The following is a 15250-nucleotide window of genomic DNA, read 5'->3' as shown; positions in this document are numbered from 1 at the left end:
AAAGCTATTAGATTTCTTAAGAGAAGTTCTATTTTACTTAATAGGATGCTTGACTTGGATTGATCGATCGTTTGATCTTTGGAATGAAAAATGCATGAAGAGATGTTATCCTAACATCTGAATTGGATAGCCGATTCGTTCTCGGCTCCAATAGCCGGTACCAGGAGGGTATTGCCTCTAGTTCAAAAAGTAAAAAATCTTCAAAGATAATAAAAGCCAATACGATATGTATCGCCTACAGAGCAAAAACAAAAAGCAAAAATAGTCATATGCAAGGATGTCACACTGAAGCACAATCATAAAGGAACATGAGTCTTCATTCATCAGTTTATCCTAAATACAAACTAGTCGAAGACCTTGTTCACCACATCCTGAGCGGGTGTGATGTCCACGATGGCCTCTGCCGCTACGGTGAAATCTTCTATTAGATCTTCATGTCCCTCAGGGCCATCATCGATCGGGAAGCCAACCTCCATGGTGTGGAGATCATGCCTGGTTTGGACCTACGCCGCAGCTAGCGCCATTGACGCACCATGATGAATGCCATGAAGGGCAATCTTCTAGACATGGACCAGGATGTCTTGGAGACGAGCGTTAATGAGGGAACCCCTGGCATTGACGGCGTCCATGGCCGCATTCGCCGCCAAGTGAAGAGACTCCAGTTGCACCATTTGGGCTAGCGATTGTAGAAGAATATCAAGGCGAAGGCAACGGAAACCAGAATGGAAACATTCATGGAGCTCATCTTACCTGCTATCCGCGGCGTCAGACTCAGCCAGCCGCGCTCGGACGACGTTGGTCTCCTCCTCCGCCGCATTAAGAGCAGCCTGGAGGACTCCCAGATGAATCTCCAGTTGGCCATTTTTCTGAATCGCCTTGGAATAGCGGTCCTTGGCCGTCCTCCCTTCTCGGAAGAAGCGCCGGGCATCATCACTATCATACGAGCTGGAAGAACCAGACGATGAAGCCGACGCTGAAGATGTAGTGTTAGCGGGATTGTTAGTCCTGGGAAAAGGGTGAAGGTTGTCATTCACAATGACCTTATAGACAAGTCGGAATAGGTCATCATCATGAATAGGGGTTGCCAATCTTACCTTATGCGTCGGAGATGCTGGTTTATCGACATGTCTTCTACCGGGATCTCCTCTACCACACGCTTACCTCGATTACCTTCGCTGGCCATGAGGAATGATTGAATCTACAGAAAAGAGGAATGGAACCGCTACAAGGTTTTGGTAGACGGAAGAAAGCGAAGGAACAGTTGCAGATAGAGAGGCGTTTGAAGCCGAAGCCCTCGGTTGGTATTTGAAGACATGAAGCGAATAGGCGGACGCCTCAGGACGCGCAAAAGACAACAGCAATTGATAGAAGGTGAATCGCCACTCCACAAATGTCAAAATACGGCACAATATAACTGAGGATAGGAGATCGAATGGCTCTCTTGACAAAAGCCGTGTTTTCAGACCTAAGTGGGATTGAGATCGGGAGTTTGGAATCAGTTATTTGCAAAAGAATCGGCTCTTTAGCCAAAGCGGAGATGATCAGTCGACTATAGTGATTCTTTAAACCCCCCACCTATTCGAATGCCCCTTGGCCAAAGGGGTTTCGTGGTCAAACAAACTCCTTCGAGCCTGTTTCACCTTTAGGACCTGATCTTCAAAAATGTAAAAGGGAGACAAGACTCTAGGGAAGGCTGAGAATAGGTTGTCCTTGATAACCAAGAGCAGAGGAGCTAATATGACTGCCTTATGGACTTGTGCATAAATACAATGCAATCTTTCTTTGGGAAGTTCAAACTGGATCAAGGCGTGTTACGTTGCAAAATGATTTATCAAGCTGAAGTCTACCAGATTTTTGTGATGGATGACTTTAAAGACTTGAGGTGCCTTCAGCTGCATGCTCTTAAAAACACTGAAGCCAATAAACTGAGGATTGCAAGGTATTACGATTAAAAGGTCAAGATCAAGCAATTTTCTGAAGAAGACTTAGTCTAGAAAATAAAGTCACCGATCAAGTCAGGGAACAGCAGGTTCGGCGAAAGGTTAGCCAACTGGGAAGGACCTTATCGGATCAAATGTTATGCGCCTAGTGATACTTGTAGATACTGAGAAGAGAAAGAAAATTCGGCAGAGCGATCAAATGGAAAATATTTGAAGGAATATTACCCTAGCATTTGGATTGATACTTAACAACCGATTTGCTCGGTCATCAGTTTAGTAGCCGATATCGGAAGGGTATCGTTGCTTGCGAGAAAGTAAACCCAAAGGGGTGAAAGTCGGTACAATGTGTATCGATTATGCTGACAGAGTGATGCGTGTAATGTGGAATATAAAATAAAGGAGAAATCACTCAAGACGAAGAAATTGTTTGCTAAATACCACCTATTACAAGTTATGGGCCAGAAGACACTTTGTCTACTATATCATCGGCCAGGGTGTTGAAGGCCACGGAGTCGGCGGCGCTAAGAAAATCCTCAGTCAAACGCTCGTGATCCCCAGGGTGCACCGCATCCGGAAAACTGTGAGGGAGAAGCCGAAGATTGTGGCCAGAACAAGCCTGTGCGGCAGGCAACGCCGTGGCAGCACCATGATGGACGCCATGAAGAGCGACCTCCCTGACGCGATTTGGGATGTCATATAGGCGAACTATTGGGACGGCACCTCTGGCGTTGACAAATCCTACTGCATACTCCGCAGCTAGTTGAAGGCTCTCCAGTTGAGCGGACAAATCTGAAAAGTTCAAAAGGGAGATGATCAAAATCCTGAAGGTGAAGTTGAAAGGAAACAAAGGTTATGATATTTCACCCATGATTCTGGCCTTGGCTTTTGCCAATTTATCATCCACTGAATCAACCACGGGAGGCGATCGGCATCGAGCCATGGCCAGGGTTGATTCTGTGAGAGAAAGACATTTGGCAAGACTCTGGTCATGGCTGTCAATGGTGGCGAGCAGGTCATCATTGCCGATCCGCCGCCTCGGGTAGCAAGGAAGCTGGCGATAAGCTGTTGACAAGGAACACCCTAGAGGCCGAACAGAGTCGGCCCTATGACCTGAGGCAGTGGGTACATCATGGGCTGCACCCTCTCGACGATGGATGCGCTGGTGCGATGTTACAGATCCATCGAGAGCCCCCTTAGCAGACCTCTTGCTGGTTTCCATGATCTCAAGCTTACAGGAAAAACAAGGACTATATTGAGGATGCGAAGGGATTGAGACAAAGCGGATTGTTGTTCGACCTTCAGCCGTGGCCCGTATATATAGCCCGGGAAGGCAAAATCAGTTTCACCGGAGATATGAAATTGAAATCAGAGACGGAAACGGATCGACACAACAGGAATTTAGGGGACGGATAACGGAAAGGTAACAGATTCGAACTTATCACTTCCCCAAGTTACGAAACATCGTGGGACGGATACAAAGAATTTACATGGACCAAAGATCAATCCACCAAGGCTTCTTTTAGATTGAAGGAAGTCCAGATCCTCACAAGGCCGAGGATTATCATAAACCCAAGTCACATTGGTCTATTAATAAGATTATGCCAAAGAAGGGGAAAGACCGCCTGACTAGTAGATATCCACAGGTTTCTCAGTGACTGGGGAAACCGCTGGAAAGAAGCTTGCAGTCCTCCCGATAGGCATTTGATGGAACGAACAAGGGAAAAGTGTCCACACATTCTAGCCCTTGCAAACACTAGAACAGCTCTGTGAGCATGGTGAGAAGACGCAGGCATGTCACAAGACTTCTTCTAGCCGCAGCAGTTGATCCTCTTGTTCGACAAGGTGCTAGAATGGGCGACACGATCACCCTATGCATAAGAATTCTTCTAACCGCTCAAGATCTTTATCGCAAAGGGATAGGCCATGGAGGGTCCAGCAGAGGTGGGAGCACTCGAAAAGACGGATGGGAGAAAAACATGGCTGAAGTGTCGAGTTGCTCTCGCCAGGGTCAGACGAGCATTTTATAGCCGATCCGGTAAGATGAATACAAATGTCCGTGAAACAGTGGTGCTCTTGCAAAAGTTTTGAGGCATGGGCTTGTGAATAGACACAAACGGCGACAAACGGTGGACCCTAGATCAAGGTTCTCTACCCGTGACTGTGGACCAATCAGGGATGCAGACAAGATAATTTTAAAATAAAATTACTTTTATCCCGAAATTGGGGGGCATGTGTTTACACCAAAATTTGGAAGAAGAGTCACAGGGACTCGAAGACTCCTGAGGTCATGTCGTCAGGGAATCAATTACGTGCAGATCGGAACCAGCTGATTTGAGCGCAAAACTAGAATTGGCTTTCTTCAGATAGCACCAGCGGATAATGACGAAGGTTATGATCGGCGCCAGGACAAGACATGCTGGACTCTATAAAAAGGGAGAGATTAGAGCCTAATTTATCTTAAATTAGGAATATTTTTGTTTATGCCAAGGATTGTAACGAATCGTGCTCGAGTAGGATTCATGTTTAGGTCCCGGGTATAAATATCAAAGGCTCGGCTATTGTAAAAATAACAATAAATCAAATACAAGTCAATTACTTTTTTCGGCTCCGGCCACCCCTTAGGAGTAGGAGTAGAGTAGATCTCGGTGAGTTCTTCAGCGAGTATGGCTGTATCAATCCGGTCGACCCCCACTACTTGTTTGTAAGTACCGTCATAGTTTATACCTCTGTTCGTATGGCTGCATCGATCCGGTCGACCCTCACTGCGACTCTGGTATAGGCTAGTTATTGACTATTGTCTAATTCAAGTATGGCATGTGTGATTCTACCTCACACCCCACTGCTTGACTTAGATTAAGGTCAAGTTATCGGCTCTACCTTAGTATGACAGTCTTTGGTAGATTCATTAAGTTACCGATATTGCTTATTGCTTTCATCGTTTATCTAATTACAGCAATATCACTCTGCCCGATTGAGATTGATCTGGATCGGCCGTATATCTTGTTTAACTCATCGTTTGCTAATTTAAAGTTGACCTAATCTATACCTTAAACGATGAATTATGCTTTTATTGACTGTTTTACATCAATCTTAATCGTGCATAGCGTGCGGTTAAGGCATGTCTGATCTCGAATAGATCTATTGCTTAATGAAAACCGTTCCATGGCCCGTCATCATGGCCTGTGGGATTCTGCCTCTCACCCCACTGTTGGCACCATGGAGTGGGGATCGTTAGTTGGTGGACCCATTTCTGAGGAGACATGACCTTAACTGTGCGCTATGCCTAAATCGGCTGTTTAGCCGATATCGAGTGCTTTCACGAACAGTTCACATTACGAGATCATTGAAGTAGAGATAAGTTAAAAGATATGTTAGCCCCATGATTTTATTATTGTATTACAACCTGCATGATTCTGCCTCATGCCCCACTGATATTAGCAATGAGTTAGGGTCGTCGAGTCTATTGTTGTTACTACGGCCAACATGATTCTGCCTCATGCCCCACTGGTCATGGCGATGGATGAGATCTAACATGTTCATTAGATTTATCTTTATTAAATGGTTAAGTGGTGTTGAATTGTCTCTTTATATAAAAAGGAGTTCGGTTACTTGTAATCATTGGCTCGGTATAAATCGATCATCATTGATATCTTATTGCCATCGATTATTATTTGCTTAAATAATATTTATCCTGAATGAGAACCGATTCTTCTTATACGACCCCATGAGCTTTAATTGATTTATTCTTATGAATATGTTGGAATCAACTATTTAGTCGATCTCCTCTCATATCGGCTCTCAGAGCCGCATATTCGGAACTGTCTGGCAACACCGGCACGTTCCGCCCTTAATTACTGATGAGCTTTCTCTCCTTGTCAATTGCAGGGTCAAATTGATTGACACGTCTTGGGAGGATTGCACAGGATCGACCACCCTTGTGCCAAAGCTATGCGGATCTGCTCCATCGAGCGGACCCTTCTGGCTTGCTGCGTGTGTCCTCGGCATGGAGACAAAAATTCTGTGTCGATACACGTTTCTGGCACGCTCGGTGGGACACCACAATCGTCATGGCAGCTCACAACAACGACAACATCCTTATGGTACATTATGAAGACCTACCTGATGAAGATAAGGATATCATCAGCAAAGCTACAGAAGAATTTCAAAAGAAGTGTTTGTTGTCCTACACCAAAACACATGACATCACAATTATTCAGAAATTTCCACTACCAAGAGTTCTACTACACGGGCAGACAGATACAGTCAAAACTGAAGACATGCATTTCTTTACGGAAGCCATAGATAAATCTATTCGTGATGCCATATCAAGCCGCAATGAAGCTTTCGTTAACGTATTTCACAACGTCATGAAAGAGGTGATTCATGGAATTCCAGTTGGTCAGGTTGGATTGACTTGTTACAACATTCCAGATCCATCGACTCAAGGAACTAATCAAGTCGGTACCAGCCATCAAGAAGCAGCACCAGCTGATAATGGTGATGTCTAGACACTTCAAGGTTCATCTGAACAAACTTTAGGTACCACTACGAATAAGATACAATACAAACCTAGACCGTCAATACAACATATACAATAGCCGGCGGGGCAAGGTCAGAATCAGGTGATCAATTTTTGCACATCAGGCCACATACCGTTGTCGGCTCAAAAAATAGTGCCATCAATTCAAAGGATCCGTAGAGATATAGATCCTTATATCTATAACCAGAGGCTTCAAGCAGCGAGCCAGCAAAGGACCCAATAGATTAAGATTCCACAAGGCTATCACTATGTTATGGATTATAACACCATCCACATGATGCCAAATCCAGGATATCAAGACACGCGGGATTTCAATCCATAGATGGGTCAGCAAGTACCGAGAAACCTAAGTCCGCAAGCTGACGAGTTGCTACTAAAGGTGACTGATATGATGAAGAATCAGTTCGGTCTGAAGTCAAAGGGACTGACCTTTTCATACAAACGCCCATATCCAGAATGGTATGATTTGGTCGCTCTTCCTACAAATTACAGGCTCCCAGAGTTCGCCAAGTTCACCGGTCAAGACAGTACAAGCATAATAGAATATGTCAGTCGGTATCTTATACAATTGGGCGAAGCGTTAGTTGAGGATGCTCATCGAGTTCATTTCTTCTCCTTATCCCTATCGGGGTCAGCCTTCACTTGGTTTTTGTCACTATCAGTCAACTCCATTACCAATTGGGCTGACCTAGAAAAGAAGTTTCATACATATTTTTACACTGGGACTAGAGAAAAGAAGATAACCGATTTGACAACCATGAGACAAAGGACTAATGAATCGGGCATTGAGTTTCTTCAGAGATTCCGAGAGACTAGGAACTTGTGCTTCTCATTGAACTTGGCCGATGATCAGCTAGCTGCTTTAGCTTTCCAAGGAATGTTGCCAATATGAAAAGAAAAGCTGCTAGGACAGGAATTTGACAACTTAGGTCAATTGGCTCAACGAGTAGCAGCGCTCAATAGCCAATTCTAGAGTACGCGTAGAGATACCCGATTTTAGAAGAGTACCACCATAGCTGAAGCTTACGATCCATACTCAGCAGATGATGGCTATGAAGATGAAGAAGAGAAGGTTGCTGCAGCTAAATGAAATTGGGGCAAGAAGACAGTAATGGTGCTAAATCCTTGGGAAAGAGTCGAGGAGAGCTATGACTTTAATGTCACAAAATCAGATAAGCTCTTTGACTTCTTGCTTGAGAAGGGCCAGATCAAATTGCCTGACAATCATGTTATGTTGCCCCCCGAACAGTTGAAGAATACGAAGTTCTGCAAGTTCTATAATGCTACTTCTCATTCCACCAATGAATGCAGAATTTTCCGGCAGCATATACAGAGGGCTATTCAGCAAGGGAGGCTCAAGTTTGATACACCTCAAAAGATGAAGGTAGATGATAATCCTTTCCTAGGAAATCAAAATATGGTTGATGTTGGCCTATTCAAAGAAAAAACTAAGGTTCTAACATCGGCCAAATCGAGAGAAGCTAGAACAGTTGATCCCAAGATACAAATATCGGCTGACGAATACAGAGAGATTAGAAAACATCCTAATTAGCAGAGGAGCCAATATGAACAGGGGAAACGTCAAAGGATGGAGCGACAAAGCCACGAGTCACATCTCGGATCCTGTTAAACAAGTGGCAGTGGCAGAAGGAAAAAGATTATCAGCGATGGTTAGAGGATCAAGAATACCAGCGTCAACTAGAAGAAGAGAGGTATGAAAGGAAGCAAGCCGAATCGCACTGGAATTGTCCTTTCTTCAGATACTACTGGAACGAAGGTTTGAAATTGCCTACCAGACATAACTGTCCAGAATGTAGCAATCAATATTAGGAGTTTAGGCAATCTCAAGTCAACCATCGGTCTATCCATGCCTAGGATGCATATCATCATAATAATATGGATCGGTGCTTAAAAATAAAAGTATTCATGATCGGCTGGGAAAAAGAGTTATTGACCAAGACTGGGCTGATCATGAAGAAGGAAGCAACCAAAGGGAACATGTTTGGTAGAAAGGCCAATGGTGCCCTAGAGGTTTAACAAGAAGCCAGAAAAGAAGAGTGCAACGCCTAAGGAATAAGGAGATGGAATAGGCTCAGTCATCCGGTAAAACTCAAGTATGGCGTACCAAGCAAATAGTTGATAAGAAGCAACCATCGGCTAATATCCAAATGGCTTTTCTGTTGCCATCAGAATTCAGAGCTCCGGCAGATCAGAAAGTTTACTCAGACTTCGATGAATCAGAGTATGAAGAGATGGTTGCCAAGTTGATGGTTACACACCAAGCGATATTTGATAAGCCAATCAAACATCGGCACTTGAAGGCTTTATACATGAAAAGTTTTGTTGATAGGAAGCCGATGAACAAAATATTAGTGGACGGAGGTGCTTGTATCAATCTTATGACATACACTACTTTTTGTAAGCTTGGTAAGGGACCAGGAGATTTGCTTGAGACCGACATGATGCTTAGAGACTTCGGAGGGAATACATCTAAGATCTAGGGGCAATAAACATCGAGTTGGTAATCGGGAGTAAAACTCTGCTCACCACGTTCTTTGTCATTGATGGAAAAGGCTCATACAGTTTACTCTTCGGTCATGACTGGATTCATGCAAACTATTGCGTGCCATCAACCATGCATCAATGTTTGATTCAATGGCATAGGGATGATGTCGAGGTGGTTCGCGCTGATGAGTCTGTGAGCATCACAACAACCAATCCAGTGTTTTGGGAATTAGGAGACTTCGAATGCCTTTTTGGAAGAACATGGGAAGGAGGCTTCATCAGGATTAATAATGAAGGCCAACAGCCGGTTCAAGCAATCGGCTCTGAAAGTTTGTTTTAATCGATAATTATGGCGTCGCATCAGCCATTGAGTTAAGGAAAAATAAACATTGAGTCTTGGAAATAGGTTTAGGCCGACGTATGTGAATGATGAATTAAAGTGTAAGTGCGATTCAAAGCTATTGGATTTCTTAAGAGAAGTTCTATTTTACTTAATAGGATGCTTGACTTGGATTGATCGATCGTTTGATCTTTGGAATGAAAAATGCATGAAGAGATGTTATCCTGACATCTGAATTTGATAGCCGATTCGTTCTCGGCTCCAATAGCCGGTACCAGGAGGGTATTGCCTCTAGTTCAAAAAGTAAAAAATCTTCAAAGATAATAAAAGCCGATATGATATGTATCGCCTACAGAGCAAAAACAAAAAGCAAAAATAGTCATATGCAAGGATGTCACACTGAAGCACAATCATAAAGGAACAGGAGTCTTCATTCATCAGTTTATCCTAAATACAAACTAGTCAAAGACCTTGTTCACCACATCCTGAGCGGGTGTGATGTCCACGATGGCCTCTACCGCTGCGGTGAAATCTTCTATTAGATCTTCATGTCCCTTAGGGCCATCATCGATCGGGAAGCCAACCTCCATGGTGTGGAGATCATGCTCGGTTTGGACCAGCGCCGCAGCTAGCGCCACCGACGCGCCGTGATGAACGCCATGAAGGGCAATCTTCTGGACACGGACTAGGATGTCTTGGAGACGAGCGTTAATGAGGGAACCCCTGGCATTGACGGCGTCCATGGCCGCATTCGCCGCCAAGTGAAGAGACTCCAGTTGCACCGTTTGGGCTAGCGATTGCAGAAGAATATCAAGGCAAAGGCAATAGAAACCAGAATGGAAACATTCATGGAGCTCATCTTACCTGCTATCGCGGCGTCAGACTCAGCCAGCCGCGCTCAGACGGCGTTGGTCTCCTCCTCCGCCGCATTAAGAGCAGCCTAGAGGACTCCCAGACGAATCTCCAGTTGGCCATTTTTCTGAATCGCCTTGGAATAGCGGTCCTTGGCCGCCCTCCCTTCTCGGAAGAAGCGTCGGGCATCATCACTGTCATACGAGCTAGAAGAACCCAACGATGAAGCCGGTGCTGAAGATGTAGTGTTAGCGGGATTGTCAGTCCTGGGAAAAGGGTGAAGGTTGTCATTCACAATGAGCTTATAGACAAGTCGGAACAGGTCATCATCATGAACAGGGGTTGCCAATCTTACCTTTTGCGTCGCAGACGCTGGTTTATCGACATGTCTTCTGCCGGGATCTCCTCTGCCACACGCTTACCTCCATTACCTTCGCTGGCCATGAGGAATGATTGAATCTGCAGAAAAGAGGAATGGAACTGCTACAAGGTTTTGGTAGACGGAAGAAAGCGAAGGAACAGTTGCAGATAGAGAGGCATTTGAAGCCGAAGCCCTCGGTTGGTATTTGAAGACATGAAGCGAATAGGCGGACGCCTCAGGACGCGCAAAAGACAACAGCAATTGATAGAAGGTGAATCGCCACTCCACAAATGTTGAAATACGGCGCCATATAACTGAGGATAGGAGATCGAATGGCTCTCTTGACAAAAGCCGTGTTTTCAGACCTAAGTGGGATTGAGATCGGGAGTCTAGAATCAGTTATTTGCAAAAGAATCGGCTCTTTAGCCGAAGCGGAGGTGATCAGTCAACTATAGTGATTCTTTAAACCTCCCACCTATTCGAATGCCCCTTGGCCAAAGGGGTTTCATGGTCAAACAAACTCCTCCGAGCCTGTTTCACCTTTAGGACCTGATCTTCAAAAATGTAAAAGGGAGACAAGACTCTAGGGAAGGCTGAGAATAGGTTGTCCTTGATAACCAAGAGCAGAGGAGCTAATATGACCGCCTTATGGACTTGTGCATAAATACAATGCAATCTTTCTTTGGGAAGTTCAAACTGGATCAAGGCGTGTTACGTTGCAAAATGATTTATCAAGCTGAAGTCTACCAGATTTTTGTGATGGATGACTTTAAAGACTTGAGGTGCCTTCAGCTGCATGCTCTTAAAAACACTGAAGCCAATAAACTGAGGATTGCAAGGTATTACGATTAAAAGGTCAAGATCAAGCAATTTTCTGAAGAAGACTTAGTCTGGAAAATAAAGTCACCGATCAAGTCAGGGAACAGCAGGTTCGGCGAAAGGTTAGCCAACTGGGAAGGACCTTATCGGATCAAATGTTATGCGCCTAGTGATACTTGTAGATACTGAGAAGAGAAAGAAAATTCGGCAGAGCGATCAAATGGAAAATATTTGAAGGAATATTACCCAAGCATTTGGATTGATACTTAACAACCGAGTTGCTCGATCATCAGTTTAGTAGCCGATACCGGAAGGGTATCGTTGCTAGCGAAAAAGTAAACCCGAAGGGGTGAAAGCTGGTACAATGCGTATCGATTATGCTAACAGAGTGATGCGTGTAATGTGGAATATAAAATAAAGGAGAAATCACTCAAGACGAAGAAATTGTTTGCTAAATACCACCTATTACAAGTTATGGGCCAGAAGACACTTTGTCTACTATATCATCGGCCAGGGTGTTGAAGGCCACGGAGTCGGCGGCGCTAAGAAAATCCTCTGTCAAACGCTCATGATCCCCAGGGTGCACCGCATCCGGAAAACTATGAGGGAGAAGCCGAAGATTGTGGCCAGAACGAGCCTATGCGGCAACCAACACCGTGGCAGCACCATGATGGACGCCATGAAGAGTGACCTCCATGACGCGATTCGGGATGTCATATAGGCGAACTATTGGGACGGCACCTCTGGCGTTGACAAATCCTACTGCGTACTCCGCAACTAGTTGAAGGCTCTCCAGTTGAGCGGACAAATCTGAAAAGTTCAAAAGGGAGATGATCGGAATCCTGAAGGTGAAGTTGAAAGGAAACAAAGGTTATGATATTTCACCCATGATTCTGGCCTCGGCTTTTGCCAATTTATCATCCACTGAATCAACCACGGGAGGCGATCGGCATCGAGCCATGGCCAGGGTTGATTCTGCGAGAGAAAGACATTTGGCAAGACTCTAGTCATGGCTGTCAATGGTGGCGAGCAGGTCATCATTGCCGATCCGCCACCTCGGGTAGCAAGGAAGCTGGCGATAAGCTGTTGACAAGGAACACCCTAGGGGCCGAACGGAGTCGGCCCTATGACCTGAGGCAGTGGGTGCATCACGGGCTGCACCCTCTCGACGATGGATGCGCTGGTGCGATGTTACAGATCCGTTGAGAGCCCCCTTAGTAGACCTCTTGCTGGTTTCCATGATCTCAAGCTTACAGGAAAAACAAGGACTATATTGAGGATGCGAAGGGATTGAGACGAAGCGGATTGTTGTTCGACCTTCAGCCGTGGCCTGTATATATAGCCCGGGAAGGCAAAATCAGTTTCACCGGAGATATGAAATTGAAATCAGAGACGGAAACGGATCGACACAACAGGAATTTAGGGGACGGATAACGGAAAGGTAACAGATTCGAACTTATCACTTCCCCAAGTTACAAAACATCGTGGGACGGATACAAAGAATTTACATGGACCAAAGATCAACCCACCAAGGCTTCTTTTAGATTGAAGGAAGTCTAGATCCTCACAAGGCCGAGGATTATCATAAACCCAAGTCACATCGGTCTATTAATAAGATTATGCCAAAGAAGGGGAAAGACCGCCTGACTAGCAGATATCCACAGGTTTCTCGATGACTGGGGAAACCGCTGGAAAGAAGCTTGCGGTCCTCCCGATAGGCATTTGATGGAACGAACAAGGAAAAAGTGTCCACACATTCTAGCCCTTGCAAACACTAGAACAGCTCTGTGAGCATGGTGAGAAGACGCAGGCATGTCACAAGACTTCTTCTAGCCACAGCAGCTGATCCTCTTGTTCGACAAGGTGCTAGAATGGGCGACACGATCACCCTATGCACAAGAATTCTTCTAACCGCTCAAGATCTTTATCGCAAAGGGATAGGCCATGGAGGGTCCAGCAGAGTTGGGAGCACTCGAAAAGACGGATGGGAGAAAAACATGGCTGAAGTGTCGAGTTGCTCTCGCCAGGGTCAGACGAGCATTTTATAGCCGATCCGGAAAGATGAATACAAATGTCCGTGAAACAGTGGTGCTCTTGCAAAAGTTTTGAGGCATGGGCTCGTGAATAGACGCAAACGGCGACAAACGGTGGATCCTAGATCAAGGTTCTCTACCCGTGACTGTGGACCAATCAGGGATGCAGACAAGATAATTTTAAAATAAAATTACTTTTATCCCAAAATTGGGGGGCATGTGTTTACACCAAAATTTGAAAGAAGAGTCACAGGGACTCAAAGGCTCTTGAGGTCATGTCGTCAGGGAATCAATTACGTGCAGATCGGAACCAGCTAATTTGAGCGCAAAACTAGAATCGGCTTTCTTCAGATAGCACCAATGGATAATGACGAAGGTTATGATCGGCGCCAGGACAAGACATGCTGGACTCTACAAAAAGGGAGAGATTAGAGCCTAATTTATCTTAAATTAGGAATATTTTCGTTTATGCCAAGGATTGTAACGAATCGTGCTCGAGTAGGATTCATGTTTAGGTCCCGGGTATAAATATCAAAGCCTCGGCTATTGTAAAAATAACAATAAATCAAATACAAGTCAATTATTTTTTCCGACTCCGGCCACCCCTTAGAGTAGGAGTAGAGTAGATCTCGGTGAGTTCTTCAGCGAGTATGGCTGCATCGATCCGGTCGACCCCCACTGCTAGTCTGTAAGTACCGTCATAGTTTATACCTCTGTTCGTATGGCTGCATCGATCCGGTCGACCCCCACTGCGACTCTGGTATAGGCTAGTTATCGACTATTGTCTAATTTAAGTATGACCTATGTGATTCTACCTCACACCCCACTGCTTGACTTAGATCAAGGTCAAGTTATCGGCTCTACCTTAGTATGACAGTCTTTGGTAGATTTATTAAGTTACCGATATTGCTTATTGTTTTCATCATTTATCTAATTACAGCAATATCACTCTGTCCGATTGAGATTGATCTGGATCGGCCTCATATCTTGTTTAACTCATCGTTTGCTAATTTAAAGTTGACCTAATCTACACCTTAAACGATGAATTATGCTTTTATTGGCTGTTTTACATCAATCTTAATCGTGCATAGCGTGCGGTTAAGGCATGTCCGATCTCGAATAGATCTATTGGTTATTGAAAACCGTTCCATGACCCGTCATCACGGCCTGTGGGATTCTACCTCTCACCCCACTGTTGGCACCATGGAGTAGGGATCGTTAGTTGGTGGACCCGTTTCTAAGGAGGCATGATCTTAACTGTGCGCTATGCCTGAATCGGCTGTTTAGCCGATATCGAGTGCTTTCACGAACAGTTCACATTACGAGATCATTGAAGTAGAGATAAGTTAAAAGATATGTTAGCTCCATGATCTTATTATTGTATTACAACCTGCATGATTATGCCTCATGCTCCACTGATATTAATAATGAGTTAGGGTCGTCGAGTCTATTGTTGTTACTACGACATACATGATTCTGCCTCATGCCCCACTGGTTATGGCGATGGATGAGATCTAACATGTTCATTAGATTTATCTTTATTAAATGGTTAAGTGGTGTTGAATTGTCTCTTTATATAAAAAGAAGTTCGGTTACTTGTAATCATTGGCTCAGTATAAACCGATCATCATTGATATCTTATTGCCATCGATTATTATTTGCTTAAATAATATTTATCCTGAATGATAACCGATTCTTCTTATACGACCTCATGAGGTTTAATCGATTTATTCTTATGAATATGTTGTAATCAACTATTTAGTCGATCTCCTCTCATATCGGCTCTCAGAGCCGCATATTCGGAATTATCTGGCAACACCGGCGCGTTTCGCCCTTTATTACTGATGAGCTTTCTCTCCT

Source organism: Miscanthus floridulus, chromosome 7, assembly GCF_019320115.1.
Source record: "Miscanthus floridulus cultivar M001 chromosome 7, ASM1932011v1, whole genome shotgun sequence".
Classification (NCBI taxonomy): Eukaryota; Viridiplantae; Streptophyta; class Magnoliopsida; order Poales; family Poaceae; genus Miscanthus; species Miscanthus floridulus.
This window is presented reverse-complemented; position numbering follows the sequence as displayed.